At 40.0% G+C, this 15,961-nt stretch overlaps 1 long non-coding RNA gene across 1 annotated transcript in view; it reads left to right on the forward strand.

The window, feature by feature from the left end:
- Positions 1 to 2,015: 2,015 nt before the first annotated feature.
- Positions 2,016 to 15,961, forward strand: part of LOC113918792 — a 29,905-nt gene continuing 15,959 nt past the window's right edge. The window contains exon 1 of the long non-coding RNA XR_003518685.1: positions 2,016 to 2,107. This is a non-coding gene — a long non-coding RNA (uncharacterized LOC113918792). The remainder of the gene's footprint in view (positions 2,108 to 15,961) is intronic.

A 15,961-nucleotide genomic window follows, 5' to 3' on the forward strand; every position in this document is an offset into this window, starting at 1 on the left:
CTTCAATTAGGCCAAATCTGAAATAAGATGCTTTAGAAAACACCACCAGCATTCAGCATTAAAAAGGTACTTCCTGCCTCCCTCCTTCATGCCTTTTTTTAAAAGATTTTTTTAATGTATTTTAGGGAGAAAGGAGGGGGCAAGGGGCAGAGGGAGAGGAAGAGAGATAATCTCAAGCAGGCTCCCCATTGAGCATGGAGGTGAATGCGGGGCTTGATCTCAAGACCCTGAGATGACCTGAGCCAAAATCAAGAATCGGATGCTCAACAGTCTGAGACCCCCTCCCCCCACCCCCGATGTCCCCCTCATGCTTTTGAAGTCAAACTTTGAATCCCTTGCCATGGACTTAATGTTCATATGTTGAAGCCCTAATTCTCAATGTGATGATATTTGGAGGTAATTAAGTTTAGAGGAGGTCATATGGGTGGAGTCCCCACAATGGGATTAGTGCCCTTATGGGAGGAGAAGGAAACCAGAACTCTCTCTCCACCATGTTGAGGATACAGCAAGGAGGTGGCCCTCTGCAAACCAGGAAGAGAGTCCTCACCAATCACTATGCTGCCTGCACCTAGATCTTAGACTTCATAGACTCTGGAACTGTGAAAAATATTTATTGTCCAAGACACCCAGACAATGATATTTTGCTGTGCCAGCCCAAAGTGACTAAGACACCCCTTTTGCATTTGTTCTGTCCTTCACAAAATATAAAAAACCACACTGAAAGGTCAGTAATAGGGCAGTGAGGGTGTTTCTTGCTTGCCTGGTATCTTATCTCAAGATCCTTAGGTGGCCAGACTGTCAGACTGTCAGTCAAATTATATAAACTTCTGGAGTATGTCAAAGTGAGCCTTTAGCTCTCAACATTAAATAATAACAATAATCTCTCCAAATAGATGGTCTTTCCTGTCAGCACAAAACCTAGCCTAAGCTAGAAACAAGGAGTGCCAAAAAAAAAAAAAAAATACATTTCTACAGAAAAATTAAGCTATAATCAGCTGTCCCAAGACTGATTTCAGATATTCTTTCTTCTTTTATCTACCCATTTTACATGGTAGGTCATTGGCATCTCATAAGTCAGCCTCCTCACTAGTCCTAGAAATAGAGGAGATGGCTGGAAAAGACCCCACGGCTCTCCTGCTAAAGACAACCTCTGGGTCCTCTGTCCTTCAGCATAGACTTCAAAGATATATTTTTATATTTCCCTTTGGTAGTTGCCCAACATGCTCTGAGTTTCCTGGCCTTGGATGGCCAAGGACATTTGACATGAAAATCTGTCTTCTACCTCCCTGCATGGGACTTCCTGGCTGCTCAGCTTCTTGCCTCCTCCAGCTCCATCCACCTTGGCCATCTGTCTTTCAAGCTGTGGGTGGACTTGGCCAGGTAGACAGGCACGCCCAGTTCTCTAGCCACAGAGTTTCCTGTAGAGGGAAATCCTGAGTGAGGCAGAGCCCTGAATTTGAACTCTTTCAGAGGAAGTTGCAACTATCTCATTGTTCTCCATCCATCAGTCAGAGATTTGGTCACTGTAAATGTCTTTCAAGTTGGGCACAAGTTCAGTATGGGTCCAGCAGCTGGGCTGATGAAGTGCTGAGCTGCTGAGTTTCTCCCAAACATCCCTTATCAAGATCAGAATTAAATACAAGTTAGGGGGAAGACCTGATTTACAAAGAAGAGAAATCAAGAACAGGTTATTAGGGAGGCAAAGGGGTCATCACACAGGAAAAAGTCCAAAAGGAAGGGGTTGCTCAAAAGTGTCAAATGCTACAGGAATGAAGGAAGACTCCCAGATGAGCAAAGGGAAGCACTAGGCAAGGGCACAGCTCCCAGGGTTTGGTTTATTCTCTTGGCATTAGTCTCAGAGTTTGGGATGAGTCCAACTTCAACAGAAGTTAGAGAGGTTCCACATTACTTTTTGGCTGAGCTGTCATTGGTTATTTCCCAGATAAAGAAACTCTTGTTAACTGCTTAAGTGGAAGGACAAGACATTCAAATTTCTCTCTTCCAAGCAGCCTTTTCTTTTTAACAGGTCCTGTATGGAAACTGACACCCTAAACCAAAAGAACCCATATAAAGGGTGGTGGAGGGAGTCCCATCCCTTAGAAGACTGGTATGTGAACTTTTTCTTTTGTTCCAACTTAAGATTAATTGTGTGGCCCCAGGCAAGACATGTTCCTGCTCTTGGATCAACTTTCCCAACTGTAACATAAAAAGATTGCACCTTTTTACTGTCCTTTCCTTCGCTGGTGGTCAGTGGTTCTTATTCTTTCCTGATTCAAATCTAATTACTCTTGTAGAAGGGATTTTGCAGGGGGCCACGCATAGACAGTTGAATGCTATTCTCTCTCTGTCACAGTTCTGTCTACACTCAAAGAGTGCAGTCCTACCAGGTCAATCCTAGGAGACCAACTGGTTCCTGAGTTAAAAATGTTCTGACTTCAGTGTGACTTCCGCACCAGTAACAAGGAAAGAATACTGAAGCGGGAGGGTGCTAGCTGCTTGCCAGGCAAACAAAAGAGGTTGTATTTTATTTTATCTGGCAAGGTTCAGTAACAGAAAATGCTAAGTGGGGGTTCCAAATGAAAACTGCCTCCTTCATTTATGTGAATTTATAACTGTCTATATCAGCAAAGAAAATTACTGAATAGGATTATTTATCTGCTAACTTGTTAATGACATGAAACACGCAGGTCTTTAACCATTTACCTTGAAAGGCACACTTAGTCAAAAAGCAGCTATTTATCCTGGGGAAACATTGGCGATGATTCTTATAATGGTGATTTGATGTGATAAAACTATTGTCTGGGGGTAGCTAGCAGGCAAGAAGCCATTCAGCAGAGTTACAAAACTAATCTTTACTGGATTTATCATAAACAAAGGATGAGATGTTCATGCAAGAAGTCATGATCCATCCTGGGCTATAAGCCACTGTTACCCCCTCCCAGCCTGCTGAGGAAATTCAATACATTTAAACTAGTCGGTGAACAGACCAGAGTCTCTGAAATTGATTAAATCTAAGATTTGTTTATTATGCTCCCTGTGACTTAGACAGGACCTCATAGAGGAAGGAAAAGAAAAAAAAAGCTAAAACAAAAACAAAAACAAAAAAACTATTTGGTATTCCAAGTGGATGTGCTGGTTTCTGCTTCTTGGTCTCTGTGGATTTCAATGAACCATCCTGGGCCAACTATTTTGCACCTGGGATCTGGGCTGAGTTGCAAAGGAGGTTATGGGCTCTCTTGGCACTGAAGGATAAACCTAGAATAGATCCACTTGATAACTGGTTGGGAGTGAAGGGTCTCTGAGTCCTTCTCCCCAGGGATAAGTTGCAAACTGCGTGAACTCTTTATTTCTCTAATTGAGACCCAAGCAACAGATCTGTATCTCTGTTGATTGGTTCAATTATAGAAACACACACGCATGTAGACAAGCCCATGTGGACATTTTCAATTGAATTTAATTAGCAGTTTCAGGAAAGAGACTTTAAAATTTTAATTAGGAAGTCCAATCCAAAACTGTTTACGTTGTTTTTGAGCAGATACAGGTTAGCCCTGTGGATGTTATTGGTTGCAGCAGGCCTGGGAAACCTCTCCAAAGAAAAAATTTCCTCACGTGTGGGTTCTAACCATATGTGTTGTCTACATTTGCATACCTTCATCCATGTCCAGCACCCTACGTGCTCCCTTTTTTATTCACAAATGCACACACAGACACACATATACACACACACACTCTATCCTCTCAACTTTTCTCCCTTTTCCACTGAACATGTGGTTTCTTTGTTGCTTCTTCTTTTTTTTTTTTTTTAAGATTTATTGACTGATTTGAGAGAGAGCGTGAGCGTGAGTGGGAGGGAGGGGCAGAGGGAGAAGGAGAGAGGGAATCTCAAATAGATGTGGGCTTGATCTCATGACCCTGAGATCATGACCTGAGCTGAAATCAAGAGTCAGACCTCAACTGACTGAGCCACCCAGGTGCCCCTCTTTGGTGCTTCTTAACTAGAGAAAATGTTAATGGTAGCTCTTGCCTGTTCTTTCTCCCCTCACACATTGCTACACACCATAACCCAACCACACCTAATTTTCAAGGTGGCTTTTTAAATGCAATCTATTGTTCATGAAAACATTAAAAGTCGTTTTCTCTAGATGGTACAATCTTATGTGTTTATTTTTGCTTTCTTTGTGTACTTTTTTTGCATGGTGTACACTCTTATAATTGCATGTGACATTTTTACAATAAGAATGAACTTCTATTGGGGCACCTGGGTGGCTCAGTCGTTAAGCGTCTGCCTTCGGCTCAGGTCATGATCCCAGGGTCCTGGGATCGAGCCCTGCATCGGGCTCCCTGCTCGGCGGGAAGCCTGCTTCTCCCTCTCCCACTCCCCCTGCTTTTGTTCCCTCTCTTGCTGTGTCTCTCTCTGTCAAATAAATAAAATCTTAAAAAAAAAATGAACTTCTATTTTAAAAGAGGAAACAAAGGCAATGTGTACACAAGAGTGTGTAATGATTGCAGCTTTTGTAAGAATTATCTGTTCAACAATAAGAATCAAAAGGAGGAATGCACTTGAAAATAATTCTGTTGTTTACTTTCTGATTATAACATGATTTAATAGTCAATACAAAAAAAAAACCTCTCAGACACATGTATTTAGAGGCCATTGGAACCTTGGAGCCTTCGGCAAGAAGAGTGGAGAGGGTCCTATGGCCACAGGGATGGGTTAAGCATGGCAAGTCACTAGAGAGAATGTGGTTTGCCCTCTTTCAGGGCATTGCTTCTAAAGGCTTCTCAGGACATGACATATAGTTCATGTCAAGAATATGGCCATGGCTATTAAACTGAGTAAATAGACTTTCTGTACTTCCAAAAGCATGAGCACAATGCCGCTCTACCCAGTCACATGATTCAAACCTGGGTTGCATTTTATCTTTGGCATCGTACGAACTGATGCTAACCCTCAATCTGGGATAAAGATGTCCTAGATAGAATCTGCACTGGAGATTTTAGAAAAGCAGAAGCTTTAGAAAAGCAGAAGTTTTCTCTCCCCATATTGTCTAATCTTTCTCTAAAGAACAGAATAGCAAGCACATGCCCAAGGATTAATTGTTGTAAATCTCCATCACAGTGAAAAAGAGGAATCCTGAGACTTGGCCAGCTGTTAAAAAGACATTAACAGTAACTTCTCAAAACTGCTTTTGATTTAGGGCTGTACTCATTTCTAACACATTCATAAAGGGCAGGAGAAGGAAAGGAAATCAAGAAAAGAAGAAAGGAAGGGAGGGGCGTCTGGGTGGCTCAGTCGTTAAGCATCTGCCTTTGGCTCAGATCATGATCCCAGAGTCCTGGAATCTAGACCCGCATCTGGCTCCCTCCTCAGTGGGAAGCCTGCTTCTCCCTCTCCCACTCCCCCTGCTTGTGTTCCCTCTCTCGCTGTCTCTCCCTCTGTCAAATAAATAAATAAAATCTTAAAAAAAAAAAAAAAGAAAGGAAGGGAAGGGGATGGGAAGAAAATATACACAGGGTTTTTTCAAATTGCAACTGACACTCTGTCAATGAGTTTGCTAAAGCTACCTTATACTTTATCTTCCTTTCTTATTAGGGTTATCTAGGCCCATTAAATAGTTACAATGTACAAATTAATCTGAGAGGGAGACATAAAATTAAATATGTAACCTAAGGGGATATTTGAGTACCAGGATTCTTTTTCCAGCTATGACACAGATCCCTGAATGTGCTGGAAGACACTAGAAGGCCAGAATGTGGGCAGCAGAGAAAAAACCCTAAGCCCTGTGGACTGTTTACTTAGAATGAAAACATTTGTAGCTTCATTATGTTGTACATAAAAGTGAGAAGAATGATACAGACATTCTATGAGTTGAGAAAGAAATTTTTAATACTGGCACACTTGAGATGCTATTGCAATTTGATGATTCTGCTCTATGGGGTAGTATGTTTCAGATTGAAACTGGAAAGTTACTTTTTCAGGAAAAAGACATTAGAACCACATATGCATTTACTCCAACTCTGCAGCAAGCACTGAAATAAGAAGGTAAACCTCCCCTCAGAGCACTCAGAGTGCTCTCAGCAAAGCAGAGAGAGACACACAGTTCCCAGTGCCTTGCAAAGAGCAGGAGAAGACATCTCCAGGATGACAAGTGTTTTTATCAAGCATGTTGTAGGGAATAAAAACCTCTTAACAATAGCACTGAAAAAGGCCATACTCAAATTTTGGGCAAGTGTATAAATATAAACAAGTAAATGAAATTGATCAAACAACAACAGCTTTCCTTCCCCAATTTGAAAACCCTTTCCTTTTGTATCACCAGTATTGATGAATGACACTATAATCCAGAAGACCGGGAATAATTTTGATGCCCATTTTCATAATATACACAGCACCTAGAGAGAATATCAATAAGGAAATAGCAGACCTAAACAATACTGAGACATATACAGAACACACCACCTAACAACAGCAAAATTCATGTTCTTCTCAAGCACACATGGAACATTCTACAGGATAGGTCACACATGAGGTCACAAAACTAATCTTAACAAATTTAATAAAATTAAAATCTTCCCAAGTTCTTCTTTTTTGACCATAACAGAATAAAACTAAAACCACCATAAGAAAAACAGGAACATTTGCAAACACATGGAAATTAAACAACACACTTTTCAATAACCATTGGGTTAAAGAAGAAACAAAAAGGGAAAAATATCTTGAGACAAACAAAAACAAAAAAATTGAGGACAGAAAACAGTAGAAAAATTGATGAAACTGAGATGGTTTTTTGAAAAGATAAGCAAAATTGAAAAACTCTTAGCTATACTAACCAAGAAAAAAGAGAGAAGACTCAAATAAATAAAAGCATAAATGAAAGAAGAAATATTACAGCTGATACCATGAAGCAGGGGGGGTTGGGAGCCATAAGAGACTATCATGAACAATTATACACCAATGAATTGAACAACCTAGAAGGGACAAACTTCTAGAAACATACAACCTACCAAGACTGAATCAAAAGAAAGAAAAAGCCTGAACAGACCAATTGCAAATAAGGAGATAAAATCAGTAATCAAAAACTTCCTAAGAAAGAAAAGCCCAGAATCAGATGGCCTCACATATGAATTCTGTGAAACATTCAAAGAAGAAATACCAGTAATTCTTAAATTCTTCCAAAATATGAAAGAAGAAGGAATACTTCCAAACTCACTTTATGAGGCTAGCATCAGGCCGATACCAAAGCCAGAAAAAGGCACCAGAAGAAAGAAAATTACAGGCCATTATCCTTGACTAACATAGAAGCAAAGATCCTCAATAAAACCAAATTCAACAGCACATTAAAAGGATCATATACCATGACCAAATGGGATTTATCACTGGGATACAAGAATGATTCAACATACACCATACCAATCAATCAATGTGACATTAACATAATGGAAGACAAAAAATTATATGATCATCTCAATAAATGCAGAAAAAACATTTGACAATATTCAACATCCATTCATGATAAAAACTTTCAACAAAATAAGCTTAATAGGAAATTTCCTCAACACAAATAAGATCATTGGATGGAACTGGAGGGGATTATGCTAAGTGAAATAAGTCAAGCAGAGAAAGACAGTCATAATATGGTCTCAAATCATATGTGGAGCATAAGAAATAGCACAGAGGACCACAGGGGAAGGGAGGGAAAACTGAATGGGAAGAAATCGGAGAGGGAGACAACCATGAGAGACTCTGGACTTGGGGAAACAAACTGAGGGTTACAGAAGGAAGGGGTGTGGGAGGATGGGGTAGCCGGATGATGAGTATTAAGGAGGGCATGTGTTGTGATGAGCACTGGGTGTTACACATAGCTAATGAATCGTGGAACACTACATCAAATCTAATGATGTACTGTATGTTGGCTAACTGAACATAATAATAATAAAAAAAGATCATATATGAAAAGCCCACAGCTAACATCATACTCAATGGTGAAAAACTGAAAGCTTTTCCTCTATGATCTGGAACAAGAGAAGGATGTCTACTTCCACCACTTCTATTCAACGTAGTACTGGAAGTCCCAGACAGAGAAATTAGATGAGAAAAAGAAATGAAAGGTATATAAGACAGGGGTGCCTGGGTGGCTCAGTCGTTAAGCGTCTGCCTTCGGCTCAGGTCATGATCCTGGGGTCCTGGGATGGAGCCCCGCATCGGGCTCCCTGCTCCGCGGGAAGCCTGCTTCTCCCTCTCTCACTCCCCCTGCTTGTGTTCCCTCTCTCACTGTGTCTCTCTCTGTCAAATAAATTAAAAAAAAAAAAAACCTTAAAAAAAAAAAAAAGAAATGAAAGGTATATAAGCCAGAAAGAAGTGAAATTATTTTTCTTAGGCCATGACATGATCTTGTATGTAGAAATCCCCAAAGACTCCCCCAAAATTGTTGGAATGAATTCAGTAAATTTGCAGCCTACAAAATTAACATGCAAATCAGCTGTATTTTTATATACTAACAGTAAACTATCTGAAAAGGAAATCAAGAAAATAACCCCCAAAATAATAAAATACATAGGAATAAACTTAACCAAGATGGTGAAAGATTTGTACACTGAAACCTATAAAACACTGATGAAAGAAATTTTAAGAGACATACATAAATAGAAATATACCCTATGCTCATGGATAGAAAGAATTAATATTATTAAAAGTCATACTACCCAAAGCAATCTACAGATTCAATGAAATCCCTATAAAAATCCCAATGGCATTTTTTTTAAGAAATAGGAAAAAACAATCCTACAATTCATATGAAACACAAATGATCCTGAATAGACAAACCAATTTTGAGTAAGAAGGACAAAGCTGGAGGCATTATACGTCCTGATTTCTGTATTTATTACAAAGCGACAGTAATTAAAACAATATGGTACTGACATAAACTCAGACATCGAGATCAATGGAACAGAATAGAGCGCCCAGAAATAAACTTAGACATATATTGTCAACTTATCTTTGACAAAGGTGCCAAGAATACACAATAGGGAATGAATGGGCTCTTTAATAAATGGTGTTGAGAAAACTGGATATCCATATTCAAAAAAATGAAATTTAACCCTTATACCATATACAAAAATAAATTCAAATGGACTAAAGACTTAAATGTAAGACAGAAACTGTAAAATTTCTAGAAGGAAACAGAAAAAAAAGCTTCTGAACGTTGGCCTTGTCAATGATTTCTTTGATAATGACACAAAATCACAGGAAATAAAAGCAAAAATAGACATGTGGGACTACATCACAGGTATTTGAAAAAGTGCTCAACAATTCTAATCATCAGGGAAATGCCAATCAAAACCACAATGAGATATTACATCATACATGTTAGGCAGGCTATTATCAAAATAAACAAAGCAAACAACAACAGCAAAAACAAATGATGGTGCTCATTGGTGAGGAGAAAAAGGAACCCTTGTATAGAGTTAGTAGGAAATTGGTGTAGCCACTATAGAAAACAGTATGGAGGTTCATCAAAAAATTAACATTTTTAAAAATAATAGAACATATGTTCTAGCAATCTCATTTATGGGTAGCTATCCAAAGAAATTGAAATCAGGATCTGGAAGAGATATCTGCTTTTCTACATTCACTGCAGTACTATTCAAACTAGCCAAGACATGGAAGCATCTACATGTCCGTTAATGGATAAATGGATAATGTGGTGTTTACACACAATGGAATAGTATTAAGCCTTTTAAAAGAAGCAAATCTATTTGGGGCACTATGGATGAACGTGGAGGACATTGTTAAAGGAAATAAACCAGACAGAAAGACAAAGACTACATGATACCACGTACGTGAGGAATCTAAAATTGTCCAAGTCATAGGAGCAGACAGCAGAAGGGTGCTTGCCATGGGGTGCTAGAAGGGGGCAATGAGGAGGTCCTCATCAGAGAACACAAAGTTTCAGTTATACAAGTAAGTCCTAGAAATCTACTATACCTCCTAGTGCCAATAGTTAACAATACTGTATTACATACTTAAAATTTTGCGAAGATTGGCACATGGGTGGCTCAGTTAAGTGACCGACCCTTGATTTTGGCTCAGCTCATGATCTCAGGGTCGTGAGACGGAGCCCCGTGTCGGGCTCCACGCTCGGCAGGAAGTCTGCTCGAGATCCTCTCTCCCTCTGCCCCTCCCCCTGCTCTCCCTCCTCTCTCTCTCTCTCAGGTAAATAATCTTTAAAAAAAATTTTTTTTGATGAGAGTAGAACTTAAGTGTTCTTATCACACATACAAAAATGAAAAAATAGAGTGCGAGGAAAACTTTTATAGTTTTATAGGATATGTTTGGGACACTGATGATGGTGATGGTTTTACTAATGTATACTGACTCCAAATTCATCAAATCATATACATTGACTATAGACAGCTTTTTACTACTGCACAGCTATGTTTCCCTGACTTAATCCGCATCCATAGTTATGTGAACTCCCAGATTCCGTAAAAGCCCTATCAATTCCTTCTGGGTGTTTTGACAGTGGTGAGTTGCTACCATGTAGTGGCCACTATGTTCTCCTCACTCCTGAGATCATGCCTATTGTTGCTTCCAAAGCTCCAATGTTAGAACAGGTATACAAGGCAGAGCAGCTTACTCTTTAAAGGCACCGTCCATTCCTGGCTCCTGTTCCCTCCGAAGGTCCTCTCAAGGGTTTTGTGAATTACCTCCTGAGCTAGGCAGTGGGATCATTCACCAACTCCTCTGCTTAAGATTGCCTAAGGAGAAAAAAAGCATTTGCGACTAAGGAAGCTCCAGCAAACTCTTAAAAACTTCTTTTATTGCAGGTAATTGTGTTTGCTTCCTTGTCATTCTCTGACAGAAAAATAAATAGAAGTGTTATTATCCCCAAAGGACCTGCTCAAATCTTCCCAACTAGTAGTGAGGTAGTGAATTCTCTGCACTATGATTTAAAGGCGAAAGGAAGAAAGTTCCTTGCAGGAAGATGAAAAGGAAATTGGTGAGACAGGACCACATTCAGGAATGGGGAAAGCTAAACATAAGTGCTGGAGGACATTACGGAACTGAAGAAAACAAGAAGCATGTGAGATTCCTGCCCACCTTTGGCTGCACTGTTACAGATCTGATGAGAGAATGACCTGTGGCTCATTGGGAAAGTACGCCTGCCACACTTTCTGTGTAGGCTCTCGGTAGTAGGCATCTGAGTTAGCTAGAATTTTGTACTTTATTTTCAGCTGTGGTCTTGATAGCTGGGGAAGACCTGGTCTTAAGAAGAAAGGAATTTTAAACCTGAACTGGGATATACGGTCAACAAGCCTGGAGGTGTCTTCCTGGCTCGTAACAATTCCTCCTTTTCTGGAAACTGCTTGAATATACAAGGAAAGGTACCATGGCCATGTCTATCATGGAATGGTCCCTGTATAGAACAATGATGAAGAGGACAGGGTCTGTACTCTGACTTTTTGAGTTCAAAACCGGGCTCTTCTCACCAGCTCTGACCTTGGCAAGTGTCTCATCTGTCTCTGTCTTACTTTCTCCTATGTGAAATGGAGATTTTGGTAATACCTGTTTTTGAGCTACTTTGAGGATTAAATGAGATATATTTCTGAAGCACTAAGAGCACTGCCTTGTCCACAGTAGACATTCCTTCTATGTGTTGTTACCTCCTGCCATGGAGACTGATCCAGGGGCACATAGCTCACCCAAGGCAGCCCACTCAAAAATCTAACTACTTAGAACTGTAAACCAGAAATGGAAATCAAATCATGAACTCTGAGCCACATTCATGGTAGCTTGAGAAAATGCCCCTGAACCCCTGCTCCTGGGTTCCTGGTCTTTCCAATCTTGCCTGTTCATCCCCAGTTTTCTGTGAAATGATTCAATATGTGTTCAATAAAAGGACTCAGTTTGCATCCCAGGAAAGGAGTGCAGGATGTCTGAAAAATGGTGGGTACTGATGCCTGAGCTGGTAATTGGAGACAGGATGACAAGGAGACAAGAAAATAAGATGAATCTAGAATCAGAAAGACGAGGACACATTTGTGAGGCTTTTGCTCCTATATAGCAAGGTACCTTTTAGTTCTTCTAACAATCCCTACTCTCCCATTCCTCAGTGTCTTTGCACACACGCTGTCCCTTCTTCTGCTCATCCCATTCTCTCCCTTCTACCCATCCTAAAGATGCCAGCCTGGGTGTTATTTCCTAGGGGAAGACTTTAAACCACTGTGCTAGGTCAGTTTCCATCCCTTGACCACCATGCTAACTGAACTCTTGCAAAACTATCCTGTACTACTACTGTGCACCTATTATATTTATAATTGTATAATTGTAAGATGCTCGGTTAATCTCTGAACTATCCCACTACCCTGTAAGCTGCTGAGAACAAGAAAACATCTGACCTGCTCATTGCTATTCCCAGCATTCGGCACAGAGCCTGAAACAAAACCAAGGCTCAAAAGAGATTTGTTGAATGAATAAATGAGTGAACAAAGTAAAACCCAGTACAAAATCTTCCTACAATCATTCTGGTTTCCAGAAAGATTGTGTTGTTCCCTCATTCATACTCCCAAAGTGCTTTGCAGATATGTTGATTGTTCTAACCATATCATGTCCTAGTTAGGGTGGGTTGTGACTAAGTTGTGAGCTCTTGGATGGCAGGGTTTATAACCAAGTTCTCATTTTATTCCTACTGCCACTGTGCCTGGCACATGACAGGTACTCGATTCAGATTTGTTAAAATGAAAGAAAATTTAATTCCCTCACACAAGGCCAAAACAACCAGCAGTCAATCCATGACTTGTTCCATTAGAAAAAAAAACTGGCTGTTTTCCTGAATTGCATGCTCATTTGAGTCAAGGTGATGTATCTGCTGTAACCTTAGAGTAGACTTACAGCAGCCTTTTAACCCTTCAATAAACCTTTAAGTCTATCAGTTCCTTGGGCCTCAGCCAGAGTCCTGTGAGTTAGCCGGGTAGGTATTATGAGGTCTATTTCACATAAGGAGATTGAGCATTAGGACGGTGACATTTGCCTGAAATCAACACTTGGGAAAGAGTAAGGTAGGGTGCCATGCAGGTCTCTAGACTCTTTCTGAGTCAAGAACTCCTACTCCAAAATCAGGATCTCTGATACTGTGGTTATCGATTTTTAGGGAGGAGTAGCTCCTGATTTCTTTGAAGACTCAAAATTACTGAGTGCCTGTACCCAAAGGGGCTAAGCACAGGTAAAGGTGACAGAGATGTCCCTGGAAGGGAATAAAGAGGTAAGAAAGCTGAGAGTGGGGGGTTGAAGAGAAAGCCTTTGGAGGGGGGTGGGCAACTGAGAAGGGCAGAAAAGGAGGTGTCTCCAACCCCTGATGTAATCCTGCCAGCCTCAGAAGGAGGAAGTGGGGACCCACAATGGGGATGAGGGACCTTGATCACAGCTTGATCATCCAGGCAGCTAAGGTAGTGAGAATGCACTCAATCAGCATTTTCCTGATCTATTTCCTCTAGGACATGCTTTATGTTATAATGCATTGTTGAGGGGATACCAATGGGCCTCATGAGATATAATTCATGCTTAGATCAAAGTAGACATCAAAAGATGATCGTGCAAATGAATTGCTGCACACATTTAACGGAAATTATCTTTGATTTATGTTTCAATTTAAAATTTTATTATTAAACAAAAAATTGACAAATTGAAGAAATCAAATGCTTTTTATTTTATTAAAAACACAAAGAACTGCATCTGACAAATACATGCTGAAATGATAAATCAAGAGACATGGCAAAGATTACTGATCACCCATCACCTCAGTGGTTCTTGAAATTGGCCTAAGCATCATGAGCTAATGGAAACTCGGTCCCTCCTACCTCAGGGGATTTCATCAGCTTCCTTGGTTTGCTTCACTGTTCCTTCATAGCAGATTTGGTAGATTATCACAGAGGAAGAATAGCTTTATTTTTTTAAAGATTATTTTTTTTAGAATATGTATTATATATGTATGCATGCATATGCGTGTGTGCATGTGTGTACACATCTACACAGACACATCCAGACACTAACATGTCTTATATTTCGGGAACCCAGTCTGAGATGTAGCCTAGAAAACCCTTTCTGTCAATCATTTCCATCCATATTCTATTCAAATTCCAGTCTTCACAGTAGATGTTGATGTGCTGGTGACTGACCACTGGACCCACTCACTTGGCCTGCTGCCATGGAGAATGACACAGTGCGAAGCTTCCAGCTAGGAGTGCCCTGTCCTGACATACCAGGGGCCTGACAAAGGCCTATAACAGGGGTGGCCCTTGTATCAGACAGGAAGCAAATGGTCTATACCAAAGGAATTTATTGAACTGAACTTTTTAAAGGGATTGTTTCCAGCAAGGGAGGGTGAGGTTCTCAGATACTGAAAATAGTGGGAGGCTTGAAGGGGAGGGGACTGGGTTTCCATCCCAGTGAAAATTGGAGCCATAAAAGAAGGGTCTCAACAAGAGCTGTTGTCAAAGGAACATGGTCATTATAAAACCTCAGCTAGGCTTCAGCAGGAATAGGAATAAGCACCCCAGCCTCTCTAGGATTGCCAGATAAAATACAGGATTCACAGTTAGATATGAGTTGCAGATAAATAACAAATAATTCTGTAGTATAAGTATGTCCTAAATACTTCAAAGTCTTTCATGGCTACCTACAACTTAAATTTTCCTAGGATCCTATATTCCCCCCGCCACCGGCTTTATTGAGATAGAATTGACAAATAAAAGTACATATATTTAAAGCATACAACATGCTGATTATACACACACACACGTATATATACAAAATATAAATTTTTTAAAGCTTTTTTTATTTATTTGACAGAGAGAGAGACAGTGAGAGAGGGAACACAAGCAGGGGGAGTGGGAGAGGGAGAAGCAGGCTTCCCGCTGAGCAGGGAGCCCGATCTGGGACTCGATCCCAAGACCCTGGGATCATGACCTGAGCCGAAGGCAGACGCTTAACAACTGAGCCACCCAGGTGCCCCAAAATATAAATTTTTATATTTAGATATTTATCTATCTACATATATAGAGAAATGATTACCACAATCAGGTTAATTAACACATCCATCACTTCACACGGTTTCCTTTTGGATGCGTGATAAGAAGGCCTAAGATCTGCTCTCTTAGCAAATTTCAAGTATGTAATACATTACCATGAACTATAGTCATCATGATGTACCTAATATCCTCAGAACTTATTTATGTGATATGATCCAATAATCCCACTTCTGGATATATATCCAAAGGAAAGAAAATCAATTTCTCAAAGAGATATCTCTCGAAGAGATATGCACGACCATGTTTATTGTGGCATTATTCACAATAGTTAAGATGTGGAAACAAACCAAGTGTCTGCTAATAAATGAAAGGATAGAGAAGATATGGTACATACAGTGGTATATATGTACAACAGAATGTTATTCAACCATGAGAAAGAAGGAAATCCTGCCATTTGCCACAACATGGATGGAACTGGAGGAAATTATGCTACGTGGCATAAGCCAGACAGAGAAAGACAAATACTACATGATCTCACCATATGTAGAATCTAAAAAACAAACAAGCAAATAATAATTTTTTAAGGCATCTTAAAAACCTTTCAGAATGGCTGAAATTAACAACACAAGAAACAGCAGATGAGGTAGGGATGCAGAGAAAGGGGAACCCTCTTACACTGTTGGTGGGAATGCAAACTGGTGCAGCCACTCTGCAAAACAGTTTGGAGGTTCCTCAAACAGTTGAAAATAGAATTGTCCATGACTCAGCAATGACACTACTAGGAATTAACCCAAAGAATACAAATATACTGATTTGAAGAGGCACATGCACCCTGATGTTTATAGCAGCATTATCAACTATAGTCAAATTATGGAAAGATCCCAAATGTCCATCAACTGATGAATGGATAAAAAAAGAAGTGGTTAGGGGCGCC

Source organism: Zalophus californianus, chromosome 15 (assembly GCF_009762305.2).
Source record: "Zalophus californianus isolate mZalCal1 chromosome 15, mZalCal1.pri.v2, whole genome shotgun sequence".
Taxonomy (NCBI): Eukaryota; Metazoa; Chordata; class Mammalia; order Carnivora; family Otariidae; genus Zalophus; species Zalophus californianus.